Source organism: Corvus kubaryi, unplaced genomic scaffold, assembly GCF_017639235.1.
Source record: "Corvus kubaryi isolate FWS band 111438036 unplaced genomic scaffold, C.kubaryi_AGA036_p1.0 71, whole genome shotgun sequence".
NCBI lineage: Eukaryota > Metazoa > Chordata > Aves > Passeriformes > Corvidae > Corvus > Corvus kubaryi.
In genome coordinates this window covers 19,846,865-19,862,696 of record NW_024582059.1, presented here as the reverse complement: position 1 = coordinate 19,862,696, position 15,832 = coordinate 19,846,865, and the positions used below count along the sequence as shown (strand labels likewise).

The window sequence follows — 15,832 nt, the reverse complement described above, 5'->3', positions numbered from 1 at the left end:
GTAACTTGTGTGGGAGCAAGCCTTGCTTACCCTGAGCAGCCTCCAGGGGCTCTCTGGTCCTGCCTTTTTCCCTTGTGCTGTTCAGGGGTAGTCTGAGAGTTCTCCCTTGTGCCTCCCAGCAGTGCTGCCCCAACAGCTCCCTGGAGGTGCTTGTTGTTGTTTAGAAACCTCTGTGGTGCTGCAGTTACAGATATGTGTAGGGAAGCTTCTCAGGAAACACAGCTATTCCTGGTAACAAAGCTTCTTTGGAAGCTCCCAGCTGTCAACGTTCTGGAGCCTCCTCTTGGAGTCATGCTGGAAGCTCACAGACAGCTTCTTCCTCTTAATCAAAGACATATTTTTTGCTAGCGACCACATATAGCCGTCATGTTTAATTCTGGAAAAGTACATACAAGTGACATGAAGGTGACTGGAAGAGCCTGCTCTCAGGGGGAAAAGGCAGCAAAACTCTGCTCTAGGTGCCAAGTGCTAAATGAGGTGTTCTCTACATCCTTCCTGGGTATTGTTGAAATCCAGTAAGAAAAACACATGGGAAACTTCTTGGGTGGAAAAATATTGGTACTACTGTGGTCTATTTTACAAGATAAGTATTTTATTTTCTTATGTTTGGGTTCTTAGGTTTGGGTTCTTAGATTCAGTAACTTCAGCTTTATGAAACTTCTGATGAACTGAAAAGGGACATTTTTTTTTTTAAATTGCAATAAAAATCTGTCCTTTGTTTTACTGGTAACTCTAAGTATCAAGTGATTTGGTTTTTTCTTGTGGTGCAACCAAAAAGTCTTTTTTCCCAAGCTGCCCTGCAGTGAAAGGGGAGTGCTTTTCACTATTCCTTGTTTGCTGGTCCCAGGAATGTTCTACCAATGAATTACTTTGCAAATCTTTTGAGGCATAGACTTCTAATTTTGTACCCTGCCCTGTTGGTACCCCTTGGCCATAGATGCTGATTAACAACATACCTGTAATGCACAATACATAGTCCTTAGATATTGATACTGAGAGCTGTAAATGTCAAGAGAAAACATGGCTCAGGACTGCTGTTACCAGGGTCTAATTAGATATCTCTGGCACCCTCACCTACTAGGTCAGGTCTTCAGTGAAAGATTTGGTTCTGAGTGCTAGTACCTTATGAAACTGTAATTTTTTTAATCCAGGCTTAATACTCTTCCTTCTGAATAAGTAGGTTAAATGTGCCGTGTTAATTTGAGAGAGAATGTAGCAGTAAGAGGCAATCATGTACAATTGGAAAGAAATATTTACGGTCAGTTTAGCAGGATCAGCTATCAGATGACCTCTGACATCCACCATCATCTACTAAAGAGCTAATTAGCTGTAAAAGTAGATGACAAGTCAATTGCATCAGCACAAAGGATGAATTTGTCTTTTTGGGTTTTACTGATTTTAAAGTCTGCTAGATAAAGATAGGCAGCACCCACCCGTGTGTGAAAAGCAAACTTTCCTGAAGGAAGGTTGAAAGAAGATTCAGTTGCAAATAAAAGCATAAAGGCAAGGTAAAGGTACAGGATGAGGGGGTACTTGTGGTGAAATGGGTGGAGGTTCTCATAGCTACAGTGAGGTAAGAAGCACAGGAAAGAATTCAGTCTGTGGACAGTAGATTTATTTCCATGTTAATTCAGATTGTCCTGGCTTTTAAAAAGCTGAGCATCCTCACTGCAGCTCTTTGAGGATGACTTTTTTTTTTTTGGTCAGTGCTGTACCATGCTGTTTTCTGCATAGAATGTTGCATTGGTGGCTTTACCTGGTAACAACTCAGGGGTTACCCCTTTTCTCTTGCTGCTTCTGAAATGTTGGTTGTCATTATGAACACAGTTCATGGCACAAAGACTGGATCTACTAAAGGACTTAAAAACACTAGTTACTAGTTAAAAAATACAGTGAGGGGAAAATGGGAGCAAACTGCACTTTCTAGTATGTGAGTTGGGCTCTGTGGGGTATAGTAAATCTAATTAGCAAGTGATTCCCACTTCTATAGTAGCACAATTAACTACTCTAATTCAGAGAAATAGAAAAGCTGAAATAAGGAGTGTTTACTTTTGAAGGGGACCTGCATGGAGTTATGCTCACATGCAGAATGTGTTGGTGCTTTATGCCATTCTGGACCTGGCAAATGCTTCTTCTGTGTTAGCCAGTGGGTCAGGGATGGCTGCCACTGTAATTTTTGTGTATGCCCCTGAGTTTCTGGAGCATTAGCCCTAAGCCAGACCAGGTTGGTCTCAATTGTCTTCTGCTGCTGAAACACTCTGACAGCTGTTACAATTATGGCAGCTGCTTTGTCATCATTACATGGTTGAAATAAAAACCAAAATGAAAACAACTCAGGCCAGTTTCTAAGGCTTATAGCTGAGCACAAATCCTCAACAAAGCTGAGGAGAGTTTACTTGATTGTTCCAAAAAACTGGATCAGTTTTTAAACTGTAGCTGTAGGGAAGTCTCAAAACCCCTGAAAACTCTTAGCTAGGATGTTTTAGTCCTATTGAACCTGGCAACTTCTACACCACTGTGGGCTCTAATTAACTGGAATACCTTTAAAGAGGCTTCATGAGTTAACAGAAGCCACTGGCAGCTTCTTGCCCCTGTTTTCTCATAGCTGAGCTACTTTGGTTTTGAGATACCTATGGGGTTTTTTTCCTCCATCATGTGTCCTAATGATTCAAGTGATAAATTCAAGCAGTTCAAAAGGGAAAGCATGAATCTCCTGCCTAGGCACATGCTGGACACCAGCATCCCTGAAGCATTCAGCCAGGGACTCACAGGGAAGGAATGGTGTGCGGAAAGTAGCACTCTACTGTTGTACTCTGTGCTTTAACTTTTTGGTAGAAATGCTTCAACAATAAAAAGAGATCCATATAAATTCAAACTACAGTCCAGAGCAGATTGATTTTTTATATATATTAATAATGCACTTTTAGTTAGAATATTTTTTTTTTTTTTTTAGTTTGAAGTCATTTGAGGATGTGGGGTACAGTAAAAATTATCTATTGAAGTCTGCAATGCTCAACTGTTTGTGTTGCTTTTCATATTTTTAATAAAAAGTCCTTTTTAAAAATATCTTTTCAAATGATTTATTAAAAAGGAGAACATTTTCTTCTGCTGTTGTCCCCTTATATTTTATTCAGACTCTTCTATCATGCCCACTTCTGTGGTGCATGAGCGCTTAGATACCAGTGCACTACAGCAGACCAGCATGAGATAGTATAAAACACAATCCCATTGGTGAGGAAGCATGATGGAAGGTTTTAAAGGGCTGTAGAGGTCAGGGAGAGCATGTTGGAGCTAATGTGATATCTGACTGGCATGATGGAGACAGAGGTGGAATTACACACTTACTCCATCTGGTGCCAGTCAGAACCCCAGCAGCAACATTTGGTGCCAGCTGCAGCTGTTAATTGTGTGTTCAGGGAGGCTGGCAAAAAGGCCATTACAGTGGTTCAAATTGAGTGAAGCAAAAAAAGCAGGAGCAAATACCTTTGCTTCTGAAAGGGCAACTTGCTGGCACAGTCAGTTTATGTTCCTGAGGTAAAAGATGGTGCATCGCTCAACAGAGAGCTTTGGCTGCATGTGTTGAATTCCAGGTGCAAGGAAAAGACTGTCTCCTAAATTGCTTGCTTAGGGAATAAATTGCAGTGATGCTTTTGAAATAAATAAATGAAAGTAAGAGACTGAAGGCAGGGTATGCAGATGGCTTTTGCAGTACTTTTGAGTTTTAGTTAAAGAACACTTCAGGTAGTTACTCCAGGCTTTGGGATGGCAAGAAGGCAGCCTAGTTAGAACAGAGGGTGTAATTTAGTAATAAGTCAATGGTATGAACACTGGTGATGGTTCAGTTTGACTTGGGAATTGATGTAAAAACAGGTACCTAGGAAAAGTAATAGAGTTTATTGATCTACATCTCAATACTGGCCAAATGGAGAAGAAATTGAAGTGGAGCAGATTTGGGCCTTTGTTACACAGGGTAATGTGTCAGAAGAGAGAAGTGCAGAGGGCCCAATTCAGCCTCCATATGTGCCTTACCTTCTCATGTAAGTGAAATATCCATGCACCAGGAACAGGGGTTTTCAAGTCTTTATTTTCTAAAATAAATAATTTTCAGGAAGCAGTGTGTGGCAAAAGCACACAAATCTGAAATACCTGAGGCACAGCACGTAAATATCAAAATACCAGGAGGGCAATTAGAGATGAGTTTTAGCTATACGTTTAGCTATAGTTGGCTGTTCATCACAAGGGGTGAGAGATACTTGAGTGTTCTCTATATCACACAGTGACGAAGCTCATGCACTTGGCTGAACACTCAATACACCTACCTGGAATGCTTTGCCTTCCAAATCTGCGAGCAAACAGCTGAGTCTGCATTGCAGTGTTTGTTCTACCTGTCCTCATCAGGTCTGTACAAGCTGGAGGAAAGATGTTGACGGAAGTAATCGATAAAGAATGATGAACCAATGAAAAGAATCTGACTGAAAGGCCACAATGGAGGCCACAACAGTCATGACAGTATCATAATTGTCATTTTGGGGGGTGCTAAATTAAAGTGCTAGCACAGAAATAATGGAATTGGTAATTTAAACCTTGGCAAGTGTAAGGTTTTAGAAGAAAGGGCCAAGAGCAGAAACTGTTGTACACAGAAGAACACTTTCCCTACTCTTTAGTTTACCAGCACAATCATCAGTCATGATGGGATTCCAGGCCTGTTTGCAGACTCCTTCAAACAGCAATAATATGTCAAGGAACTGGAGGGTGTGGTGGAAAGGGTGTTTTTATATGTGGAGATTAACAGATGCTGGGCTTCTCCTGGATTATATTGCTGACAGATGACTTCCTGATAACTCCATTTTTTCAGCTAAAAGACGATTATGCCTTTTAAATTTGTGTTTTGAGGGTACTTTTCTATACTTGCATGGGTGGCAACTGTAAAAGTCCATAGGCAACTTTCAGCTTTGCATTGGAGGATTGGTGTCAGCTGTAGTAAAGCTGTGGCTTCAGATCTTTGTTCACAAATTCTCCTTCTGTTAATATTTGCCATACTTGGAGTTTAGAGCAAGAATATGACTGAAGGTTTACAAGACTTATGGAACCATGCAGGATAGTGTCATGATGGATAAGAAAATAAGTTCTTTATAAAACTGTGACAATACTCCTGTGCACAGAAGCTGAGTTTTAGTTTCATGAGTTGAAAGATCTGTTTCCATTTGTAGGAAACTCAAAAACTGAAAAGAGAAGAATGGGCAAAAAAGACCTAAACTTGACAGGAGGAAAGGAAGTTAAAAACTGGAGGTGAAAAAGAAGTATAAAGGAAAAATGGGAAAGGATATGTGAAAACTTTGCTAGATGCCTTGAGGAGCCATATTTATTAAGGTTAAATCACAGTTGAGGCTGGCAGCCCTCTAGAAAAAAACCTGCCCCTCACGGGGGCAGAGTCAAGAGGAGTTATCTCTCTCTTGACAACTCCCTTCCTGATTCAGCAGTTTTCAGGGCTAATCTCTGCAGAAGATCAGCTCTTAAAAAAATTATGAGCCAACAGAGATTCTCAAGAGCCCTGTGTAATCTTGAAATCGTGATCACTGGTATGTGGCTCCTTGGTGCATGCAAGTCTGTAGTGCTATGAAGGTGGAAAGAAATGCTATTTAATCCTAAACTTGAAATTTCAGTTGGCGGGCAGGTTTTTGCTGTAGCCTTCATTTGTTATCATGCATAATAAGGAAAGGTAAATTTTAAAGTTGGAAAATTCATTGTAATTACAAAAAAATACCTTACCTCTTTCTGAGGAATTAGGTTTTGTGAGTAAGTCTGCATTTGCCATGAAACAATCAAGCCTGAGCTCTTAATTCTTATTGTTTTCTGACTCTATACTGCAACTGCACCTTATCAGGATCTCATATAACTTAGGTTTTTCTGAACTCTTCTATTTTGCCTGAGTTGCACTCACCTTATTCAAGGCTGACAAACACCATGTGGCATGCACCAACAGCTTTTTTTCAGATGCATTCTGTTTTAATTACCATGTGTCAAATATTTCCAACCAGCTTGTGCTCTTGCAGAAAAAATTTAAACATCTCCATAAAGGAGTTAAAATAAAATATCCAAAACTAGGCTAAACCTGAACCATGAATATATTAATGAAAATCTCAATCTGTTCATGGGCATTTTGTGAGCCACAAAAAGCAGCATTAATCAAGTCTATTACTCGATTTGTGTTTTTCACTTGATGGTAGGAAATGTACAGCATTTGGCCCTCTAAATTCTGATAGTAACACAGGCAAGGGAACTTGATTTTCTACTTTTTCTTCAGTGTATCTATTCTTTGTAACTTTTGTTTGAGAATGAGATTTTCTCCTTCTGAGGGCTATAACGCAGAAAATGTGTTCGTTAGCTCGGGCAGTGTCCATGTTGGAGCAAGTAGCCTGGCCAGTCTGTTAGAAGATGTATTTCCCTGTACCTTCAGATGAAAACAAAGCCTGGCACTTGGAGTGTGTGTCCTGCCCGTAATTCATGCTGGAGGTGTCAATCAGTGAGCTAAAATGTCTACAGGTGTCTGTGTCGGTGTCCACAGGGTAATAGTGCTTTTCATTCTCTAGTGAAGGGTATTATTCCAGTAATGGCACCATTCCCAATGTTTCTGTGAGCTTGCCTAGGAATAAAGCATAGCTCCTGAATACAGGTCAGGAAAGGACGTTGTTATAACTTGTGTCCTTGATGGAAACTGGTATGTGCTGAATTTGCAAAAAGTCTGAGTTCAGTGTCATCCGTTTTCAGTATTTCCCGAACAATTGATTTATTTCACATTATTAATGAACTTTGCAGCAGTTCCACTTGTCAGGCCTACTCTGCAGGGGTCAATAATGAGAGGAAACCTGATGTTAGTGGATCCAGCTTAAATGATTCTGTCATGCTAACGATTCAATATATCAGGACAAATGTCAGCTCCCTCCAATATGTTAATTCCTCTGATCCTATTTGCATAAACTACAGTCAATGAAATACAAGTTTTCCCTCTAGGATAGTTAATGGAGATTTATAAAGGATTTTTTATTTTCCTTTTTCTGAGTTTCTGAGAAGGCTGGGGAGAATGGGACCTTATTCCTGAGCTCCATGTGTCACCTGGAAGCAAAGATGTGGCTTTACTTGAACATGAACTCTTTGATGTGTAGGTTTAGCAGCCAGGTTAGGTGATAGTAGAGATGCGGACTGGGCATCCATTGCATCTGATTTTGTAGGTCTCAGAAGGGATTGCTTGTGGGGTTGATTTCTGGCCTCCTGCTCTCAAAAGAGAGGATTAACCCCTCAGGTTAGTCTGCTGTGAGACATTTCCCACCATTTCTGGCAAAATGTTGCCAAATTCTGTGTCTTCATAAAATGAAACCTCTCAACAAAGTACTCTTGGTAGCTCTGCGCTGGAAAGCTTTTGGAGTGTGTACTTCTGCCTCTCTGTTGTCTTTTCTTAGTTCTCAGTTGCTTAAACTGAAGGTTTTTCTTGGATTTAGTTTTGTGAAATGCTTACCTGTGGCTCATAAGTTCTTTAATGTGACTTTAGCATGGCTTGCCCCTGAATTTACTACAGGAATGACCTTGCTTACTCCTTAAAGTACAATTCTGTGTGCACCAGCCTTCCTTTAGGAATTAAAAAAAAATACTTTATGAATGTTAGAAAGGGGGAAAAAAAATTCCCTGGATATTTTGTGGTATAGATATTATTTGTTTTCATGCACTTTCTTGTGGCCCATGTACTTGCCTTGCCTAGTACCTGAAGATGCTACAGTACTTTAGTAACTTACACATTTTTTTTCTGCAAACAACTTAAAGGCATGTATTTAGAACAAAGTTTTGCTGAGTTTCTCTGTCACCACTTTGCTTCTACCAAGATTAAATTAAAAATGAGGGATTTTGTTTAGTACTTTCCCTCTTCCCTGAATTTTTTGAGATAATGCTTCAATGTTTAGCCATGCAGTAAAAGCATGTAATACTAATGGTTGAAAACACCCCACAGAGTGTTAAAGTTTCTCAGGACAAAAAAAGATAAGTAGCTACTGCTTTGTTTTCTTCTACTTCCTCTGTATATGAAATCACTTTGATAGATCTGCAGGAAGAGATTTAGTTGCAGATGGCAGAGGTCAGTGTATTGTGTATTCAATGTAGTCAATAATAAAGTCAGGACTTATGCTAACTGAATGTTAATAAGGAATCACAAGGACCTTGGAAAGTCATTATGTCTGGTCATTTGCTTCACCATATTGCTCCAAAAGGCTCTGGAGGCCAATGCGAGGGGATTAAAAAAATAATCTGGAGGAATAAGGGAAAGCGGAAAGGCTAAAAATAGAATGTTTGTGTAATGTGTAGCAGACCATTGTAAAGACAGAGAAGAAAACCGTCTTACTTCATTAAATTACTTCGACATTGAACCTCATCCTGGTCATCCTTTCTCCCCATGAGTTTGCTGTCCTGTTGGCCTTGGAGCTCATGATGAAGCTACGTGTTTTTCCTGTAGGAGCAGAAATCTTTAGCTATGGTTGTAAAACAGATGTGACACACACTGCATTCAATTGTCAGGATTACAGAGGAAATAGACACAAAACATAAGTGTGTTAATTCCTGTAGATCTAGATAATTGAGCAAAATTTTTGTCTGCAGGACTTTCATGTCTGAACAATTCAAGATTTGTCCTAGGAGCTCTATTTTTGGGTTGGGCTCAAAAGGAGAAAAGTTTAGGCTATAGCATGACCTAGGCCAACAGTCTCTCCTTTCTGCAAACCAACTATTTATTCTCCCTTCTGTTGAGCTGTTACTGCTCTGTGTCCCAACCTTGCCATGACCAAAACTGAGAGAACAAAAATTTCAAATCCTAAATTGAATGCTTTAACAAAGTGATCTTTGGAGAAGTAATGTCACTGTACTTGATGAAGGATTTTAGTGCAGCTCCTCATCCTTATTTCCAGAGGCTGTGAAGGAAGGAAACCTCTCTCACGGCATTAACAATGTAGTCAGTGAGCACACAGGAGATGTTGCTGCCCTGTGGTTACCTCTCTCCTGGCTGGTTGAAGCTCCAGCCTTCATCATTTCAGTGAGCCATGACCAGTCCTGCGATATACCCAGTTCTACTTGGCTATGCATGATACTGTGTCTGTGCCACTGAGCTGGCCTCCACTAGCTAATTTATTGCAAATGCCTATAAAATGCATGTAGAAGGCAGATAGGTCTGTCATAAATCTCAAAGAGTTAGCTTAATGCTCCTATTGTTTGCAGGCTGGGTCCATGGGCATAATGCCTGTGTTCATTATGATTTGGTTCAAGAGTAAGAGTTCAGTAGACCAAATTGCTGGTTTTACAGCAACGTTCCAGTATATTTACAGTGGAAAGGACCAGTGACAGTGTTAATACTGCATTGTATTCCATTACTGGACAAGGTTCAAACCCTTTGCATAGGGCACCTAAATTTCCAGCAATTTTACAGTAGTGAGGAAACTCAGCCTCTGCACAGAAAGTCAGTGTGGGACATAAGGCTTCGGATGATTTGGGGTTAGGAAAATTGATGGTCTCATTTATAGGTATGCTCTAGTCAGTGAAGCCATGTCCACAATATAGATGAAAAAGCTTGAATCTGGAAAAATGTAGCCCAGTGAGTGACAGGGCTGCCATTGGGATTAATGAACTTTTCTTGTCATGCAGTCTCAAGATTTGGGCACAAAACTTGGCTGCTGACAAGTCCTCCTGAACCAGGAGTGTCTTGTACACTTTGAAAAATGTTGCTTGTTATTAGGACCTGAAAAGCACTGTATTTTGAAGCATATCACTTCCTTACTTAGCTCCTACAAAAAGTGAACTAAATATGATTCAGACAGAGTTTGCGTCACCCATCCTCTTGCAGATGTGAAACCAGGTAGTGATTTAGTTCGTCATCCTGAAGGCAGTGCAGTGAAGGATGTTGAGCCTTTCCTCTTAACACACTGAATGTTCCTAGGGGGAATTCACCATGCTGGATAGGTTTGAACAAGAAAATGTGTGAAACATCTTCCAAGGACTCATCTTGTCAGTACTCATCAGAGCAGATGGTAAATATAAATAACTTGTGGAACATTTTTTCTTTAACCTATGCCCTCCACTTGTACCTTCACAGAAGCAATGCTGGCCCATCATGATTTGGTTCTCAAATATCATGTTCTTGTTATATTGAAAAAGACTTTGGGAAATGTCCTGCATGCTGCTCTACAGGTAGAGAAAAATTAATAAAAAATTACTGAGTTGTCCCTCAAAAAATTGATACTAACTGCTCTGCCCCCATCTGTTAGTGCTCAGAGGAACATGTTCAGGGTATTCAAGTATCACAGAAGCTTAGTATTATGGTATATACTGGGGCCTTGATCCAGCAAAATGCCTAGTGCCCTCAGCTTCCATACCTTTTCCTCAGAGGAGAGAGCATGGGTTGCAAAAAGTTTGTATTTCCAGTGACACTGTCTTTGTTAAAATCTTACACGTAACTCCTGGGTTGTATTGCATGTGAAGGTCTGTGAGGAATGGAAGCTTTAATGAGTGTGCACATCCTTTTCTTGCTTTTTTGTTCAGCGATCCTTTACTCGTTAAGGAACTGTTGTGTTTCAAAGTTCCTATATGTAAAACTATGTGCATTTTTTACAGACTTGGAAGCATGGAGTTTAACTGCCTCTTTCTGCTCAACTCCAGGCTAAATGATGTGTGTGGTAACAAAATGAGGGTGAAATACCTGTTTCTATACCACAATCAAGATATAGAAAGAGTATTTAGCTTTCATCACTTCCTAGTACTTCTAAAGACAATGAGACTGTTCTGTATTGGATACCTTCTATCCCAGAATAATAATACGTTGGAAGCTCTGATAGTCTTGTCTTTTTAAAATGTGGAAATTATGTAATTTAATTATGTGTCAGTGACACACACACCATCCTGATTAAAACTAATGTGATGTTTCAAGTATTAATACTCTTCCTTTACCAATAATTAGGGTTAGTGGGACTTACATAGGCATTTCTCACAGCATGCAGGAGACAAAAAGAGACATGAATTGGGGTAGACTTTTTAAGGAAGCAAGCACAGACCCTAAAAAGCTGCACATGTGCCCAAATGGATCATGGCATTCATGAGCAGCAATTTGGATATCCACAATCCCTGCACTAGACTGAAGATCAAGTTTCCATTATTGTCCTTTTGAAAACATTTGGAAAATGCTGCTACCTCATGCCAGTTGATCTCCTTATTGAAATCAATATTCATATAATGAGCTCTAACGCATTTCTAACCTGTGTAAATGCAGTGAATTCTTGGAATATGGGGAGTGGTGAGGGAGAAAACTCTGGTAATGGAAATTTAAGGATCTGTCTTAAACCTGCATGAGAGACAGGTACTTGAAAGATGTCTCTCCTAAGGCAGAGGATGCTGTGCTATACCTAATTTTGATCTTGACTGCTTGGGCATTTTTAGATATGCGACAATCTTTACTTATGCAATTGCCTAGCAATAAAAAAATAAAATATATAAAAATAAAATATATTGAGATCATACCTACTTGGCAAATGTGGAACAATACAAAACTGAATAAACCCTTGCGTGATACAGTTGGTCACCTTTTCTGCTGCTGAAAAAGTCAAGATGAAGACAGTGAATAAAAGAGCTCATGTCACAGAATCACATGGGATATGCTGAGTTCAAAGGGTCCCACAGGGATCATCGAGTCCAATTCCTGACCCTGCACAGGACATCTCAAGAATCACACTCTATGCCTGAGAGCACTCTCCGAACACTTCTGGAGCTCTGTCAGGCTTGGCACTGTGACCACTTCCCTGGGGAGCCCGTTCAAGTGCCCAGCCTTCCTCTGGGGGAAGGACCTTTTTCTAACACCCAATCTAAACATCCCATGGCACAACTTCAGCCAAGTCCACGGTGCCTTAGTGGGATGAAGAGAACTTGAATGTAGACTGCAAAGTTGTTCAAGGTAAACTTACTATATGTTAATTTCAGAATACAGCAGGAGGTTCTCATGTGTATGGGTACCAGGCTGTGCCTGTTTTTTCTTCTGCTGTGGTCTTGTAAATAAAGCACTCTAGAGAGATCTGGGGTATATGTTTGGCACTGTTACTGCTGTTCTGGATAGGTTTGTTCTGATAGAAAATAGTTGATTAGGTAAGGGTAACCTGATTATTCTTCTGTGATAGTACTGAATGTTTGCACAGCAGTAGATGTAATGCCTCTGTTTTTGGCTTTGTAGGAAGCAGCTTAAATTATGATGTTCTCAGTTACAACAATCTAAGCTGTTGATCTAGAAGTAATTGAAAATGGCACGAAAATGCTGAATGAGATCAAAGCTGATGATTCATTTGTTAAAGACAAATTGTGACAGACTAACCTGGCACCTGGTTTTAACAGGACAGGTTCACTATTTAGCAGGTGTAGGATGTCCAACACGTTTCCCACGTGGGAAATTATTAGTGAAGGCAGGCAACAACAGGAGTTGAGGGAAGTGCAAAGCGGACAAAGAAGCAGTTATATGCTACTGATGAAAGGGAGTGTGGCTACAAATCTTGGAGGAATGTTGCTAAGGGGTTTTCCCATCTAGGATTGGTCTTTGATGGTTCTTGCTCAAATTTTCATCAGCGATACTGTCAGAACATTCACTTTTTGTGCTAAAGCTAGAAAAAAGTGGGATTTAACAGGAGAACTGGGATTTCACAAATCAGAAGAGGAAGGCACTGAAGATTGGAATAAAAAAACCCAGAAGGTTTTACAACAGAGCAAAATGTGTCCAATGCCTTGTATATCAAATATACCCATAACAAGGTAAGAAAATATGATTTGCGGATGCCTAATGATAAGGAGGGGAATGATTGATAGGATGTCTCTGGGCTAACCAAGGTGAGATGGCTGTGAGAAAAATAAATATTGCTCTAGCCAAGGTAGATGTCAGTATGTGCAGTGGTGAGGTGCTGCTGTTGTACCAGGCACTGGGGAGACCTCACACAGATCTGTTCAGATATAGTGCAGAAATGATTCAAATGCAAAAGAGGCACCTGGAAATAATTAAAGGACTGATCTGTCATTCCAGAACTGAAAGAGCATGGCTTGCTTAGCCTAGCAGTATTCAGAGGTGATATCATTGTTTCCTATAAATCTGTCATGAGAGTAAATTTCTGCAAGAGAGGCTACTGTCAGCACAAAGCCATGGATATAAACTGTGAACTGATTTCAGCTGGAAACCAGGAGACTTTTTCTTTGTGCTGTTGCCCATTGGGACAATGAGGAAATTCCTCCTTTCGGCTTCTTTTGGCTCTTACTTAAGGGTAGAATGAAACTTGAATGGTGTGTGAAAGGAATGGCAGGGGTACCTGAACCCACTGGGCCTAACCTCCATAGCCAAGTGGAAAACTCGTAAGGCATGAGAGGAAAATATCTTATATTATTAAACAGCTTAATGGTCCTTTACTGAATAGTCAACTCTCTCCTATCCAGAAATTTGGGTGAGGAAGAGCACTGTCCTAATTGAGAAACTAGTCTGGCTCAGAAAAGCACCTTGAAAGCAGTTAGAAAAACATGGACACCACATGGAAGAAAGTGGAAAGCCGGAAAGTGGCAATCAGAAGACAAGGATAATAGAAATTTGGCATGGAAGCAAAAAGGTGTGAGGAGTAACATGTGGCTAGAACTCTTGAGGTTAGTAAACACACCTTTTTATAACTGCATTAAGGAATGAAAGATATCTCAAGAATGATATTGATCTGTTGCTGGAGAGAGAATAAAACTGGAGATAAGAAAGCAGACATTATCAAGTAAAGTCTCTATTCTGTATTTGCAGTAAAGGTCAGATGGTCATCATGTGATGTTGGTCTGGCTTTCCATTCCAGCAGTGTGAAAGCTGTCACACAGCAACATCGAGGTTGATGCTTCTGAAGTGGTGGGGTAGGGGGTCTCAAAGATCTGCTGATTTGTTTTTCAGGAACTGTCCAAGCATTGACTGAGGACTTGCTCGATGATAATCTTGAAACGTGCTTAAATTATGGTGAGACTATGGAGAAACCAGGATGATGCAAAGTTAGGGCAGGGCTTGGTACTGCTTGAAACACTGGTAAGATTAAGTCTCAGAAGCTGTTTCTGAGCAGCTGCTCATCCCTGAGTAGGGAATGAGTTGCCAGCAGGATCCATTGGTATTGATTCTTGGCTCTGAGACATTTACACTCTTAGTGACCTGGCAGAAAGAACAAACCATAGCAGGTAACATTTTCAGCAGGGAACAGAAACACAGACCTGGATCACAGGCGAGAAACTTGCTATGTGGAACTGAACAAATAGTACTATGGGAGAAACCAGCTCCAGTAGCAATTTACCAAAATTGTGTTGGATTTTTGCACTCATGCTGTTTAAAATCAAAACGTTTTCCTCCATTAAGCATGCTTCAGACAGCAGTCGTGCCTTTTGCCTTTCTGGAACATATAAATAATACCTCTGGAATCATCTGATGTGGGTTCAGCTTGTCTGTCATGTGCATCTCCTCCAGATGCTTGAATATCCTGTGCTGGTTGAGAAGCAAACTGTGAGGCTTGATGTTGACCTGCTGTTAACACAGTAGCTATTTGGATTCTTAGAGCAGGGGGCAGGTGTCCTTGCCTTGCATGGCTAATAATGCTAAAGGCTGTAAGGGAAAATGGCTTTAAAATTCTTTCAGAATGGTTCTAGTTAGCAGGGAGAAACAGTTTACTGAAATGACAAAGACAAGACAACGTCTGATCTACTAATGTCGCTTTATCAGCAGCAAATGCTGAAAATAATGAGTTCTTTCAATGTCTGACCTGGCCCTGTATGGTACTGCTGAATCATTTTTTGCTGTCATAGAAGGCGACTGGTATAATGCATCTCAGTCTGAAACCTGACTGAGCTCATTGGTTTTCAGCCAGTTACTGCAGAGCTGTGGAAATCAAAACACAAGTCCAAAAGCTGAGTTTGGTAAGTTTAAATTCTTCAATTTAGGCAGGGGAAGAAATAATACAAGTTTGGCAAACTGAAAAATTAAAAATCACCAGGGAGTAGTGATTTGGTGAAAATTGGTATTTGCTAAATAGAAGGCAGATAACTGAGACACTTGGTATGACCTTTCTTCTTGAATTCTGTTTCCTATAATATAAGGATTTCTTTTGCCTAATGTTGACTTAAACTGCTGTTTTTGAGCAAGGTCACTGATACAGGAAAGGCCACTTGAATGCATGACATGGAAGACTGTTGTAAAGACCATCAAGATTAATGGTGCACAGAGTTAGGGGTTAAATTTGCACCCCAAGGGTTGCCATTCCTCTCTTCCTTTCTCAGTATTTTGTCTTATGTTTGTAGCTAATATGTTCTTACCTGACTTCTAAGGTTCAGAGTTGTGGGCTTGATTCTTTGCCTTTTTATGTTTTTGTTTTCCTTGCTTGCATCAAGGTTGGGTGCACCTTGCAGGGACCTATGCCCCACAGCTATCAGGAAACAGAGCCATACAGCCGCAGTAAAGCTCTGCATGGGCAGCAATTAACAAGCAAGCAAAATGCAGCTTGTTTTTAAAAAGTTGCTAATGCTAAACGTGGGGTCAATCTTTTAATTTCAGAAATTAAGGTACAAAACTTACCACAATGCCCTTAGGTATTTTTGAACAGCTCGTGAATGTAGGTATAGGTGTTTAATCCCAGAATCCATTTAAAAGGGCCCAAATCCATACATATGTACAAATGATGAATTAAGTGGATCAATTTTTCCTTATGTGTATTCATCACCATACTGTTCATTAGCTGAACAAAGAAAATAGCTTCAAGATTTCAGATCAAGAGTCTATCAA

General features: G+C 40.2%; 1 long non-coding RNA gene across 1 annotated transcript; it reads right to left on the bottom strand.

Annotated features, from left to right (window-relative positions):
* Nucleotides 1–409: 409 nt before the first annotated feature.
* LOC121674828 lies at nucleotides 410–11,777 on the bottom strand. The gene is made up of 3 exons (XR_006019867.1): nucleotides 11,699–11,777; nucleotides 8,413–8,418; nucleotides 410–419 (listed from the first exon to the last, which is right to left on the bottom strand). It is a non-coding gene; the product is annotated as an uncharacterized LOC121674828 (long non-coding RNA).
* Nucleotides 11,778–15,832: the final 4,055 nt, after the last annotated feature.